The following is a 15,059-nucleotide window of genomic DNA, read 5'->3' as shown; positions in this document are numbered from 1 at the left end:
AGCCCTGGAGGGTTCATTTACCTCCCCCAACCCTTGTTTACTCATTACTCTATGTGAAACGTGATGCATTGTCCATCATGAATTTACTAATTTATCCAACATTGATTTGTCAAGTAATTTCAGAACTGTTAAGCTGAGCCCTTTCTGGAGTTGGTTAGTTTTTTTTAAGAGTCCTCAGTCCTCTGCTAGGTTGAAGTGTGTTTTATTGCTTTGTAGACTGACCCATTTTGGCTTTTGGAGTGAGAGGAAAGTGAAGATCTCCTGCTACATTTCTACATGAGAAATTCTATTTTCTATGTGGGTGATTAACTCACATTTTTCAGCCACTTTCCTCCTATATTTAAGGCTACTCTCAATTATCCCTGTCATTACCCCAGTCTTAATGCGAAGGGGTTTTGTAATTACTAAGATAAAATGCTATTTATGATTTCTCCTTTGACCATAGGCTATTTATTAAACCTACAAGTTTAAGACAAACTTTAAGTGCATTTGCTAGTTATCTTTTTGCTATTTTAGCGTATTTGTACTGTAATCAGAAATTGTATTCTACGGTTACGTCTTCATCCTGTATTCTGGCACAAAGTACTTAAAACCCTTGAAATGTCTTGTAATACTGGTGATCAAGATTTTTTTTTTTTTTTGTTATGAGATTACTTTTGGATCCTAACTAAGGATGGAGACTGGTTGCCAAGAGAACTAACCAAGTGATTAGAGGGTTGGAGTTTTCAGTCCTACCTCCATCAAGGGAAAAAAAGGGTTGAATGTTGGTTTCCAAAGGTTTAATCCATCTTGACCGTGTAATGAAGCCTCCCTGAAAACAGAAAAAAAAAGGACAGGCTTCAGAGAGCGTCTGTATTGGTGAACACGTGGAGGTTCTGGGAGTGTCGTGACTGTAGAGGTCATGGAAGCTCCCATGCCCTTGTCCTATACTTTTTTCTTATCTGGCTTTTCTTAGTATTGCCAAAACTCAGCTTCTGTCTAGCTGTGCTGACCAGAAAGGTGGAGAGAGTGTTTTGGGTGAAGGAGAAAAAGATAGCTTTTATTGCTTGGCCAGGCAAAGGAGGCCACAGCCAGCTAATTCCTTAAGGATTGTTCCCCCCTTTTGGAAGGAATAGGAGATGGTCTTATAGTTTGGGAGTGGAAAATAGGGCTGTAAATAAAGATCAGGGTAGGGGCAAGCTTGCATTCTTCAAAGCTGGTGTTTAGCGGCCCCAAAACTGGTTCTGGTGGTCCTCCTTTCTAGAATGAAGAATGCTTCAAGCAGTTAATGTCTCTCCTTTGGTGGGGATTTTAGTTCTGCAGAAGAGCTCAAAGATATTATATCTATCCCTCAAGGGGGAACCAAGACCCTGCCCCAAAACTGCCACTATTGTTTTTAACTGAGCCTCCCTTGTCTCAGCATCCACTCCCTTCCCTGATCAGCAACTGTCTGAATCTGCCCTTTGGAACTCAGGGAAGGTCATGGAGGCAGAAGCTCATATCCTAAAAACAAAAAATGGGGGGCATGAAGGCTTTTGCGCCTAGGAATGACAGAGGGCACTGTTCGGTTTCATTAGTTACAACCTTACATAATAAACTGGTGATTTAGCAAGTAAAATATTTCTCTGAATTCTGTGAGCTACTCAGGGAAATTAATTAAATCTAAGGATAGCGTTCTGGGAATCTCTGATTTATGGCCTGTCAGTCAGAAACACACGTAATGACCTAGGCTTGTGACTGGTTTCTAAAATGTGTGTGGGGGGTGTGGGGGTGGATCATTAACCTGTGAATTCTGATACTGTCTCAGGTAGCGTCAGAATTGAACTGAACTGTCAGACTCCCGCCTGTTCTCAGGAGAATTGCTTGTTTAGGGGTTACAACAAAGGTATGCATGGGGAATTTTATTAATAATGTCAATTTTTTTATATTTTTACTTATATTTTGTCCTCACATTCTGTGATTTCTGATAGAATCGTGTTTATATCTCTCTATATGGGGGTTTCCTTTACCTTCTTTTCTCTATTTTTTTTTCTTTATATATCTTGAAAGCATGCTATCAAATGGCAGATGTTTAGATGAATTGAATCTTTCAACATTATAAACTATCTTCTATAGAATAAATTTTGATATATGCTGTGTTATAGACATATTAGCTATCTTTTGAGTGGTGTATTCACAAATACCAATTTCAATTATTTTATATTCAAACATTCTGCCTAATGTCATGGTCTGTGCACATGGGTTGGAAAGAAGAATTTTCCAGACTCAAAGCAAAATTAAGAAGAAAAAAGTTTTTGAGGCAAGAGACACAGACAACACAGCTGGCCGACTTCCTGATAATCAGGGAGAGCTGGTTGTGTCTGTTTTTATAGCCCAGGGAGAGGTGAGGTCTCAGGATACACTTGCTGACTTCTGACTGGTTGGGGGAATGAGTCTTCTGATACATATGCTGGACTCTTGGCAGCCTATAAGGGACCTATAAGGGACAGAGTGAGGAGTGGGCCACTTACCTTTCCTAGCAGGGAGTAGGAAGGAGTAGGCCAGTTTGCTGGAGGTGGGAGAAGGAGCATTACAATGAGACAGGTGGGGCCTTGATAAGGGTCTGGTAATTCCTGTCTTGGCCAGAGGTTTTCAGTTCAATATCCTTGAAGAGGCCTTAAACTGCAACACCTAACAAACCTTTCAATATGATTATTACACACAGCATACATTTATTTAGTAATCTATTTATAACATTTAGCCCATTTACACTTAATATGATTTCTCATTTACAACATGATTTAATTTTTTCCAATTGCTTTAAGGACCCACTTTCTCATGATTTGAACTTTTTTTTCATTTTACCAGGTATGACAGGTACATTTGATATGTGATTTTACAAGATCACATAAACAAACATGAACATAAAATTTAATGTGAAAAACCTAAGGTCTTAAATTATTATTCTTTTATTAGGTTTTAAAAATTGAGGTATAACTACAATATTATATATGTCTCAGGTGCACAACATATTGATTTTTTTAGGTTATGTTCCATTTGTTATTATAAAACATTGATTCTACTTGTGTTGTATAATATATCCTTATAGTTTAATTATTTCATTCATAGTAGCTTCTCTACCCCTCTCTTGCCCTTTTCTCCTATCACTGGTAACCAATAATTTGTTCTCTGTATCTGTGAATCTATTTTTTATATTAGTTTTATTTTTTAGATTCCACATATAAGTGATATCATATAGTATTTGTCTTTATCTTATTTCACTTACATAATGCCCTCCCAAACCATCCATGTTGTTGGAAATGGCAAATTTTCATTCTTTTTATGGCTGAATAGTATTCCACACACACCATATCTTCTTTATCTATTCATCTGTTGATAGACACTTAAGTTGCTCACATATTTTGGGCAATTGTAAATAATGCTGCTATGAACATTCAGGTGCACGCATCTTTTCAAATTAGTAGTTTTTGTTTTTGTTTTTCAAATATATAGTCAGGAGTGGAATTACTGTGCTGGGTCATATGGTAGTTGTACTTTTAGGTTTTTGAGAAATCTCCATACTGTTTTTCACAATGGCTGCATCAATTTACATTCCCACTATCAGAAGGGTTCCCTTTTCTCCACATCCTTACCAACTTGTTATTTCTGTTCTTTTTAATGATAGATTCTAGGAATCTTACAGTTTCTGGTCTCACATTTTAGTCCTTAATTCATTTTGAGGACCTAGATATTGTATATGGTGTTACAGAATGTTCAGATGTTATTATTTTATATGTAGTGCTCCAATTTTACTAACATCACCTATTGAAGAGACTGTCTTTTATTCACTGGATATCCTCACTTCCTTTGTCATATATTAATTGACCATGAGTGAGTGAGTTTATTTCTGGGCTCTCTCTCTTCTGGTCCATTGATCAATGTGTCTGTTTTTGTACTATTTGATTACTGTAGTTTTGTAGTACTGTCCGAAGTCATAGAGCATGATGCCTTCGGTTCTACTCTACTTTCTTAAGATTTTTTTGGCTGTTTCTGGGTCTTTTGTGTTTCCATATGAGTGTTAAAATCATTTTTTCTAGTTCTGTGAAAAAATGTCCTTGGTATTTTGATGGGGATGCAATGAATCTGTAGATTGCCTTGTGCAGTAAGATCACATTAACAATATTAATTCTTCCAACTTGTGAACATGCTATATTCTTTCCTTCTGTCTGTAATATCTTTTATCGTGTCTTACTGTTTTCTGAGTATACGTCTTTTACTTCCTTAGGTAAGGGTATTTCATTCTTTTTGATATGATTGTAAATGGGATTATTTCCTTAATTTCCCTTTGTGATATAGTTCATTGTTAGTGTCTAAAAATGCGACAGATTTTGGTACATTAATTTATATTCTGTAACTTTACCAAATTCATTTATGAGCTCTAATAGTTTTCTGGTAGCATCTTTAGGATTTTCTATGTATAGTATCACGTTGTCTGCAAACTATTACATATCAAACTTATTGACTGATTATTTTTAGCTTTCCACTTTCCCTGTTGTATGTTTAGTAATTCTCTAGAAATTAAAACTTTCATCCTTGACTTAGTAAAGAATAATATTAATTCACAATTTCATACTTTTGTTATTACAGAATAGAGGAAATTTAAGACACCTTAACTCAATTTACCTCTCATTTGATTCTACCACTTTCCAATGTTTGATTCCCCAATCCTTAGCACACATTATCTGATTGCTTGAGAATGGTATGCTCTTTAAGGCGAATATTACTATCTTTACTATATAAACATATCTGTGCAATCTTCTCTAACCTGATTAATGCATTTTCCTCTGAAAATGTAAGACTTTAATAGTTATATTTTTATCAAAATTGTAAAAAAGAAAATATAAATCTTTCATGGGTAAATCTAATTTTCAAATATTGATACTGTATATTAATATATTGAGTGATATGAGACTTCATTTTATAACACCACATTCTACCGTAATTCTTTGAAGGAACATTCAGCTCCTTTTTTTCTTCAGTTTTAAAATATGTTAGTAATATTCCTTCCAATTCTCCCAGCATTCATAGTTGATACATCTAATTCTCAACAACCCACATCCAAGTCATTGATAAATTTCTACCAAATTTACTCCTACTTTTATTATTACTATTATTAAAGTATAGTTGATTTACATTGTTGTTATAACTTCTGCTTTTCAGCAAAATGGCTCAGCCATGATTATATATCCAAGGAGATTGGATATAATTCCCTGTGCTATACAGTAGGACCTTGTTGTTTTTTCATTCTAAATGTCATCGTTTGCATTTACTAACCCCAAACTTCCAGTCCATCCCACCGCCCCCCCACTCTTACCAAGGATAAGTCTGTTCTCTATGTCTGTGCGTCTATTTTGTAGATAGGTTCATCTGTGTCATATTTTAAATTCCACATATAAGTCATATCATATGGTATTTTTCTTTATCTTTCTGACTCACTTCACTTAGTATGATAATCTCTAGGCCAATCCATGTTGCTCAAAATGACATTTCATTCTTTTCAGTGGCTGAGTAGTATTCCATTGTATATACGTACCATATCTTTCTTAATTCACTTATCTGTCAATGGGCATTTAGGTTGTTTCCATGTCTTGGCTATTGAGAATAGCGCTGCTATGAACACAGGAGTGCATGTATCTTTTTGAATTATAGTTTTGTCCAGATATATGCCCAGAAGTGGGATTGCTGGATATGACAATTCTAATTTTAGTTTTCTGAGGAACCTCCAAACTGTTTTCCATAGTGGTTGTACCAATTTACAATTTACATTCCTACCAGCAGGGTAGGAGGGTTTCCTTTTCTCCACACCTCTCCAGCATTTGTCATTTATAGACTTATTGATGATGGCCATTCTCTCCGGTGTGAGGTGGTACCTCATCCCATTTACTTTTCAAACTTATTTTCTTCTTTGACTTCATTCTGAATCTTCTGCTATTTGAAAGTGTAATTGGTTTTCTCATGGTATACTGCAAAATATCTTGTTATTCTTTTTATTCTTCCTTTTTAATTAAGTATACCTATCAAAATGCTGACAAAAGGTACCTTCACATGGGTTAAACTGCAAATAAAATACTCTTCATCACTGTAAAATAAAACACAGCCACCACATAGCATTCAGTATTTTCTATAACCTGGCTCTTATCCACATTTCTAGCCTTATATTTGCCTCTCTCTTTTTCATTTTATTTTACAGTAATGCTATACCTAATTTCAGGCTTCATCCAATCACTTAAGAGTAAGGAAATAAGAGAAGAAGGAAGGAAAGGGAAACAAATTGCTTCTTAAATTATGCTTAGTATGGTATGTTGAAGCAGGTGTTTTGAGAAAATAAATATATCATTAGAGTTTTGAAATTAAACATCTAGGAAAATACTCAATTCCATGTTCACATGGAAGATAAATACAAAAATACATTCCAATCTCTAAAAGTAGTCTGTGAATTTTAGTAATCAACTAAGATCATTAAATAATCAGTTATTTTGACTGAACAGTCGTACTGTTTTCTGTTAAAGAGGAGGCAGACCTATGTAAAAATTCATTTAAATACCTAACGTTCTCTTATCTGAATCTGATATCTGATTATTACTTGAGACACTGGTTGACTTATCTTTGTAAATAAAGAGTATTTTTTCACCTGTGAGAGAGGAAACTTCCCCCGAAACATATTACTTTTGCTGTGGTATAAGATGTAGATTCAGTGGCACTCTACTGTAGCAAAATGAGATGGCATTTATTTGACCCATTTTTATAGAGATCAGAAGAATTTTATTTAGCAACCATTATATTGTATTATAACCCAAGACATTAATCTTAGTTTCTTTCACAGATGTACTTGAAAAAAAAAAAAAAAAACTACAGGTGTTTTGTTTAAAATTGAAATGACTTTATATTTTATAGTGTTATTTGTTTATTTAAACCATTCAAATACCACAGAAAGTTTTAAGAAAAAAATTGCCTATGTGTCTATTTCTGGAAATATATTCTTATTTTCTTATACATACATATAACTATGTGTGCATGTAGTTTTATAATTATAGGGCATATTTCCACAGGGTTAGGAGGCTGCTTTAAGATTTTTTTTTTTTTTTTTCTGTTCCTTCAGGTGGGTATCTGCTTCCTTTTCATGAACATAAGCAGTGTTTGGGTTTGTAGAAGTTGGAAAAGAAGTTGACCATTTTGTTGGTACAGATTATACAACTGAATTGCCTTACCCTTGGTGCCAGAAAGAGTAGTTATGAAACTTTGATTTCATGGCTTCTTGAATTTTTATCATAGCTACATCTCAGAACTCTGGTCCACAGAGAGAAGCAAAGAATGATAAATTCAAGAAAGAGCCTGAAGAAAATAATCCCAGTAGAAAGATAGATCGAATCAATGAAAGAAAGTTAGACACACCCACAAAGGTAAATTTAGGAAACTTTTAAAGAAAGATAAGGCAATAAATATAGAAAAACAAAAACTGTCTAAAGTATTTATGGATTTTTAAAACCGAAAAATCAAAACTGCTTTGAGAAAGGACAGAAGGTCACATGCTCCACTCCAACATTAAGAATGTAGTTTTTGACCTCTGTCAACTAAAAAAATTGCACAACCTGAAAGTTGAGAGTTAATTTATATTTGGGGTGAAACTGGGACTGAAGCCCAGGAGAAAGCATCTCAGGGAGCCCTGAGAAACCCATCTGAGGAGGAGGCGAGAGGGGAAGCTAGCATATAGGACTTTTGGCAACAAAGGGAAGGTAGTAGGAACAAAAGGTTTATAGATAACCATATTTACAGAAAAAGATTTACAGAAAACCAGTTTTTATGGGAAGGTGTAAAGTTCTGGGCTTTCTGGAATCACTCCTTTGATATGCACCTCAGTTGTAGGCCAGTCTTTGTTTTCTTTTCTCAGAGCTCACTGGCCCACCCTTGGGAGTGGCAATTCTCCCAGATGACCAGGACATCTTTTGTCCACTTAACTACAGCCAAAGGGGGGGCGGTATTTCAGAGCTAGCTGAATATACAAGAATCTGAAATACTGCTCCAAAGAGGAAAGGGGGAAGATATCGATATGTCATAAAAGTGAAGGGGGAGGTGCATGCAGCCACACACACATTTTACAGACGTTTGCTGCTGGTGTCCTGCTGAAGGATACTGCTAGTCACAATGGCCATGATTGAAGGATTTTAGTGTTTTTCTAGGTATGAGGAGATGCAAAAATTTGTCTCATGAAATCTTCTCCTTAAAAAAGAAAATCTAACTGTCCGAAGACCTGCTCTTCCAGTTTTCTCCAGAACACAAAGTGCCTCACTCTTGGTCTCCACCCTCAGGGGGTGCAGTGAGTCAGCAGCTGCCGTGGCTCATGTTTTACTCCATGTAGAGGCTGATGGCAAGTGCCAAAGCTCAGTTCACACCTCAAAGCTTCAAGCATTATCAATGAGAATCAGAGGGAAGTGAAAATGGATGCCAAGGAGGTGGCAAAAAAAAAACCAAACAAACAAACAAAAAAAAACTAGTAAAGTTTCTCCATCTTTGTAAAAATACTCAAATATTAAATCTAATAAAGCCCATTATAATTATTGAAACATCTTTCTATATTATGTTCAATTGCTTTTGCAGCAGAAAGTGGCTAAACTTTTCCTGATGCTGAATATAAATTTCATGCAACTATAAGTTCAAATGCCTGACTGAAATTTATCTTAGATATTACATAAACAATGAAGCAATAGATGTATTCTATCCCTTTATTCATTTATTCAGTCTTTCATTCATTCAGAATTGTTTATTAAGTACCAGATAAGGTAGGGATGTATAGGTCATTAAAAGGATTTTACCTTTACCACTGAATATGAATTTTGCCTGCCAAAGAGTCTGTGGGTTTAACTTTGTCCTCCTTTGGGAAACTATGGAAATAATTTACCCCACTTAGTGATATAGTTACAGTAATCGGTTCAATAGTTGGTTACAGGAATATAGTTAGTGAAGTAGATGGTGATAAAGATTCTCTTCTTGACCAAACTCTACTTAGACAACTCGGGTCTCTCTTTTGACTAGACTTCAAATGTTGGACTTGTGTGTGTTCCTCTCTGCTTTGTCCAATTTTAGCAAGAATCCTGTTAAATCATTATAGCTAGAATTCCCAGTCCTTTATATTTTATTTTATGCAATGCCTAATCTGGTTCCTCATGCTCTGTCTTCCCCCAGGTGATGTCTGGCCTAAATTCAGCAAAAGTTCTATTAGGTCAGTTTAGCCAGAATCCCCCATTACCTCTGAAATTTTCTCTTAGTAATTTTGCATCCACTGATCCTTATTCTACTCCTTGGCTTTTCAGTAAGGCATCACAGTTAAAACCAATTCTAGAGACAAACTGTTTGGTTTAAAATTTAGTTCTCTCACTTAGTAGCTATGGGATCTTGGCAATCACTTAACTTCTATAAGCCCCAATTTTCTGATCTCCAAAACTGAGGTAGGAACAATATTTACTTCCCTGAGCTGTTATGAAATTTAAATGGATTATTATTTATAAAAGATCTTAAGCCATTTGTTCAACATATGAAGCAGTGTTGTCTCAAATACACTTTATTTCTAAAGAGAAAATAATTTGTAAAGGTAATCATCTGAATGCTGGTGTCTGCTTCAAAATTCATATGTTGAAAGACCAATGGTATTAGTGGGTGGGACGTTGGGAGATGACTAAGCCATGAAGGTAGAGCCCTCGTGGATGAGATTAGTGCCTTATAAAAGAGGCTTCAGAAAGAGCTCTAGTCCCTCCCATCATGCAAGGACACAGTGGGAAGGCACCAGCTATAAAGAAGGCAGGGTCTTCATGATATTGGCACCTTCATCCTTGACTCCCCAGACTCCAGGACTGTAAGAAATAGATTTCTCTTTTTCAGAAGCCACCTGGTCTATGATACTTTGCTATAATAGCCTGAAGGACTAAGAGAGAATGTATTATATGAGAGTGAAACTGCTTGTACAGCTTGAGAGTTTTGTTTTGCTTTTTTTTGAAGATGATTCCTTTATATTCTGAAGATTTTACTTTGTTCATGATTTGTTGTGTTAGAATGATAAAGAAGAACTGGGATTTGTCAGCTGCCTTCCTGTGGGAGAAATAGCTTTCATAAACATAATTACAAAAAATTCTTGTTTGATCAATATTATCCATTTACATAGCACAATTTCATTTAAATATTTCAAATATGTTATATAGATGGAACAATACTAGTCCATGTGTTTTGAGCATAGAAAAACAGTAATTGTTTTAAGAAGTCTTCGAATGTAAAAATGATCATTCTGAGATATATAAAAATTACTAAAATATACTGTGTAAAATACACAATTGTTACACAGGCAATATAAAATAAACTCAAAATACTGCAAAAACACTTTCTTTTCCCTTTCAAAAATTGTATGGTATTAAAAGATGACTGAGTTACTTCTTCTCAAGGAGTTAAACTAGAAGCAGGAATATTATATTTTATGCTGCATTTTGGTAAAGACTATCTTTTGATCAAGAGCTTTTTATTCCCTTTTATATATCAGAATATTCTCAATATAATTCATAATATTTATGAATTATATTAGCCATTTTACAAGTCATATTCTTGATTATCTTTATAATCCAATGCAAGTTTGGTTAAAAATATATTCCAGTATATTCTCTTTTTTCATAACTTTTGAAGTTATCCACAAATAATCTGAGAGGGATTGTGATTCTTTTTTATTTTTTGGCTTTTTGCCTTTTCTAGGGCCGCTCCTGTGGCATATGGAGGTTCCCAGGCTAGGGGTCCAATCGGAGCTGTAGCCACTGGCCTACGCCAGAGCCACAGCAACGCGGGATCTGAACCACGTCTGCAACCTAAACCACAGCTCACGGTAACGCCGGATCCTTAACCCACTGAGCAAGGCCAGAGATCGAACTCACAACCTCATGGTTCCTAGTCGGATTCGTTAACCACTGTGCCACCAAAAGAACTCCAGTGATTCTTTTTTAAAGGAATCATAAATATATGAACAATCCTAATAAAGTTAAGTATTTTATATAGTATATCTGGAATCTGTATTTCCATATATTAGAATATTCCTTTAATTCTAATTGTAAATGTAATTGCAAATGTAATTCTTTACATTAATCTGATAATGTAAAGTCATTTATTCCTTTAACAAAACTTTATGCGTATAGTTGGATTTTCTCTCTGAACACTTATTTTCATTATATGGTTGCAGATATATTGATATTCCTTATCCCCAATGACACTCTCATTTATAGTTCTTTACCTATCAAGAAATTTAGCCAAAACTTATCTCAGAGAGCAGTGACATTCATAAGCTTCTCTGGACTACCTTGAAGTACTACCAGATTATCAACTAATTCAGCTAATGGGGTCCCTGAGATCTAAAATGATATGGTTAATGTGCTCAATAATGAAATTTATATGAAAATCAATCTCTAGCAAATGGAATAATTTAACCTTTCAAGATCATTCTAGGGTATACAGTCCTAGAAATAAATTTCATTAGATAAGATACTATTAAATAGCTTCCAAATATTTCAAGTACATATAGTGTTTTTATGATGGCTAAATAACTCCTAACAGACCTAGCCCAAAAGCAAATGTTCACTATAAATTCTGGATAATTTTTTTTAAAAAGTAACAATTTGAAGGCTGTATGCTGTAAACAAGAAGAAGCACATTTTGGAGGTGGTATCAAGACTTTGAAGAGAAAAATTCATATGAGAAACATATTTCATTGTATAAATGCTTTAGACAGACCATAGTCAATGCACAGGGAAAAACAATGAAAATTTTAAGATGTGTGTTAGATAAATTAAATATTAGATTATATACCATGAAAGAGATGATTTGTAAACTGTAGGATAGCTCTGAAATAATTTCAACTCAGTGGAGAAAAAACAATGTGAAGGAGAAAAAGAGGTTGAGAATAAAGAGGAGTAAACTTCTGTTTGAGGTTAAATTGCAGGGATGTGTTGCTTCCACACATAATAATAATAATAATAATAATATGAATATGAATAAATAAAAATGTAAGAGGAAAAATAAAGTTTCTTTGGTGGATCCAGTTCTAGAACCTGCAGCCTCTTGGAAGATACCATTAGGAGTTTCTATGTTTCTTTTATATACCAAATATCAAGTACACAGGGGGAAAAAAAACTAGTAAAATAAAATGAAATAAATGGAAAAATGGAAAAACAATTGTGAGTTGTTGAAGCAGCATATATTTCAGAATATAGAGGGAGAGAGAACTTATTTAATGAGGCCAGTGTAACTAAAGAGAATATATAGCAATGAATATGAATAAAATATAATAGTCTTTGTAAGCACAGACAGAAAAATTATTAAATATTAATATAGTCAATATAGTAAAAGTAGGATACATTTTAAAACATTTTGAAAACACCTGAAAAATCCTACAACTATCATTACACTTAATTGTCACGTTTATCTGAGACAGGAATGTGGCAAGGATGACAACTCTGAGCATTGTACTGGATAGCTAGAAAAAATAGGTATGTATAGAAACATAAAAATATTATGTAAAATAAATAGCTATAGATATATAGATATATAAATAGCTATATATATATATATAGATAGATAGATATATAAATAGCTATATATATATATATATATATATAGATATATATGCCATGAGTTCAGACTAATGTCTGCAACTCTAATCTAGTATCATATGATTTTTTTCTAACTCCCCTCTTATTTGTGTATAAACTTCCAGTCCAATAGTGAGAAACACCATTCCATGCTGCCATTGTTATTTGTTCAGTGTTAATATAATAAACTCATTATGGTTTCAGAATGTTGTCCGTAGCCCATTGAAAACAACTTTAACAACTAAATTATAGTACTTATACACAGATACTTTGTCTTTAATTTTACCTTCTCCACTTGCCAAGCTGATTTAAAAATGTATATTTTGAAATAAAAATGGGCCCAGAAGAGCCAATGTGATGGTTAAAAAAAAAGAATAACAACAGTAGAGTATTTACTACTTGATTTTGAAACTTACTATAAAACTATAGCAATAAAGCCCGTGTGGAATTATGGAATGATAGACAAATGGAATACAATATAATACCCATAATAGACCTCAGAGATTTCTTTGAAGGTGCCAATGCAATTAAAGGAGAAAAGAAAAAAGAAAATAATTGCCATAAGTGGTTGGAATAACTGAACATCGATATGTTAAAAGAAAAAGCAAAAGCAGAAACTCTTACCTCAGATCTTACAAAAAATTAAACCAGATAATTCATAAAATATAAAAGTGAAAATGTGGAAGAAAATCTTTATACCTTAAGAGAGTCTTTTTTGATAGACTGTCAAACACTCAAATTTTTTAAAAAACTGATATATTAGAATTCAACAAGTGTATAAACTTTGTTATGAAAGATGTTATTAAGAAAAGTTTGAGAAACAAATAGTCTGACAAAACAAAAAACAATTGAACAGACATTTCAAAAAAGATAACAAATGATAAGTATATTATGTTATTTTACTTAGAACCATATCTAGAACTAAACCAGATAATTTTGTACATTGTTTATGGTGGCATAAAGCTTAAATGTATTTTAGAAAAAAATGGACAGCATATACTAATAATAAGTATAATTATGTACTTTCCCCATGAATCAGCATATCAATTCAAAAGTATGATATGAAAAGAAATGAATACAGTTGTTCACCAAAAAGTATAACAGCTTTTAGAGAGTATCCAAATACTGGAAAAAACCCATATGTATGTCAACAACTGAGTGAACATATTGTGGTTTATTTATACAATGGGATGTTACACAACAATGACAATAAATCAACTACTGCACCGTGGGAAAATATGGTTAAATCACATGGAAATAATGATGAGAAAAATCAACCACAAAGGCACATGTACTTGTTACTGAATTTATATGAAGTTCGAGGATGGGTAAAATTGATTCATGTTTCTAAGCTCTCGAAGCAATTCTCTCTTGGAGTGGAGCATTGCTCTGGTTTGAATGTTTGTGTCTTCTCAGAATTCATATGTTGAAATCTTAACTCCCCAAAATGATCATATTAGTAGAAGAGGTCTTTGGAAATTGGTTTGGTGGAGCCCTCATAAATGGAATTTGTACTCTTAAAGGGTTCTCACAGAGCTTCCTAGCTCCCTTCCACCAGGTGAGGACACAAGGAAGAGTCTTTGACCCAGAAGAGGGTCTTCATGAAAATCATGCTGGCATGCTGCTCTCAGACTTTCAGGTCCCAGAACTGTAAGGAATATATTTTTGCTGTTTATAAGCCACCCAGCCTGTGCTATTTGTTCTACCAACCCCAAAGAATGAAGATAATCATTGTCTGGATAGCAACAGAAGAAATACCTCTGAGATCCTGACAATTACAGAAGCATTTCCATATAGAATATCCATTGAGCTGCACATTTCAGATTTATTTACCTTAATCTTTGCAGACTATACTTTAGTCTTTGATTTTGCCTTTTTTTTTTTTTTTAAAAAAAAGTGAGAATTACTTTTATCTGTTCAGAATCCCAGAATGAGATATTGGAGCAATGAAGGTGACAAATATTATTTCTTAATGCTAATAATATTAAGAAAGATACTGGCTGAGAATGCTTCTTAATCAGAAAATTTAAACATATTTTGCAGGAAACAAAAAAAAAAATCCCAAGCAAAATGAATAAAAACAAATTTAGATATACCATAGGCCATCTGCAGAACATAGATGACGTACGTAAAAGAAACCACATGTTTAAAATAAGATTACTTATGCAACGATTATATATTCTTTTGCCTTCTCAATGATAACAATGGAATAAAAATGGCATATGAATCAAAATTTTACCATTCTGAGAGAAAATAATTATGCATAATTTTATATCTAGTGAAGCTCTTAATTAAAATCAAGGGTAAAAATCTATAAATTGATGAATTAGGGACAGATAATCACTGAGAACCTGTTCCCCAAAAAAAGGAGTTCATTTAAAGCATATATAAATGGATTGAGGAGAGAAAAAAAAAAATCCCTCAAAGGGA

The 15,059-nt window shown here is 33.8% G+C and overlaps 1 long non-coding RNA gene across 12 annotated transcripts in view; it reads right to left on the bottom strand.

Annotated features, from left to right (window-relative positions):
* LOC102168185 (uncharacterized) overlaps positions 1-15,059 on the bottom strand; it is a 131,834-nt gene that overhangs the window by 22,273 nt on the left and 94,502 nt on the right. For 8 of the 12 annotated variants that reach the window (XR_014842977.1, XR_014842983.1, XR_014842976.1 and 5 more), the window contains exon 1: positions 736-15,059. This exon is cut by the window's right edge and continues 26,997 nt beyond it. This is a non-coding gene — a long non-coding RNA (uncharacterized LOC102168185). The remainder of the gene's footprint in view (positions 1-735) is intronic. The other 4 variants (XR_014842980.1, XR_014842986.1, XR_014842985.1 and 1 more) reach the window with 2 other exon arrangements.

This window comes from Sus scrofa, chromosome 4, assembly GCF_054392235.1.
Source record: "Sus scrofa isolate SSC_HxYL_T2T_F1_AM1 chromosome 4, Sscrofa_HxYL_maternal_Yorkshire_Landrace_v2.0, whole genome shotgun sequence".
Lineage (NCBI taxonomy): Eukaryota > Metazoa > Chordata > Mammalia > Artiodactyla > Suidae > Sus > Sus scrofa.
The sequence above is the reverse complement of the archived record's forward strand: the minus strand, read 5'-3'. Positions and strand labels throughout refer to the sequence as shown.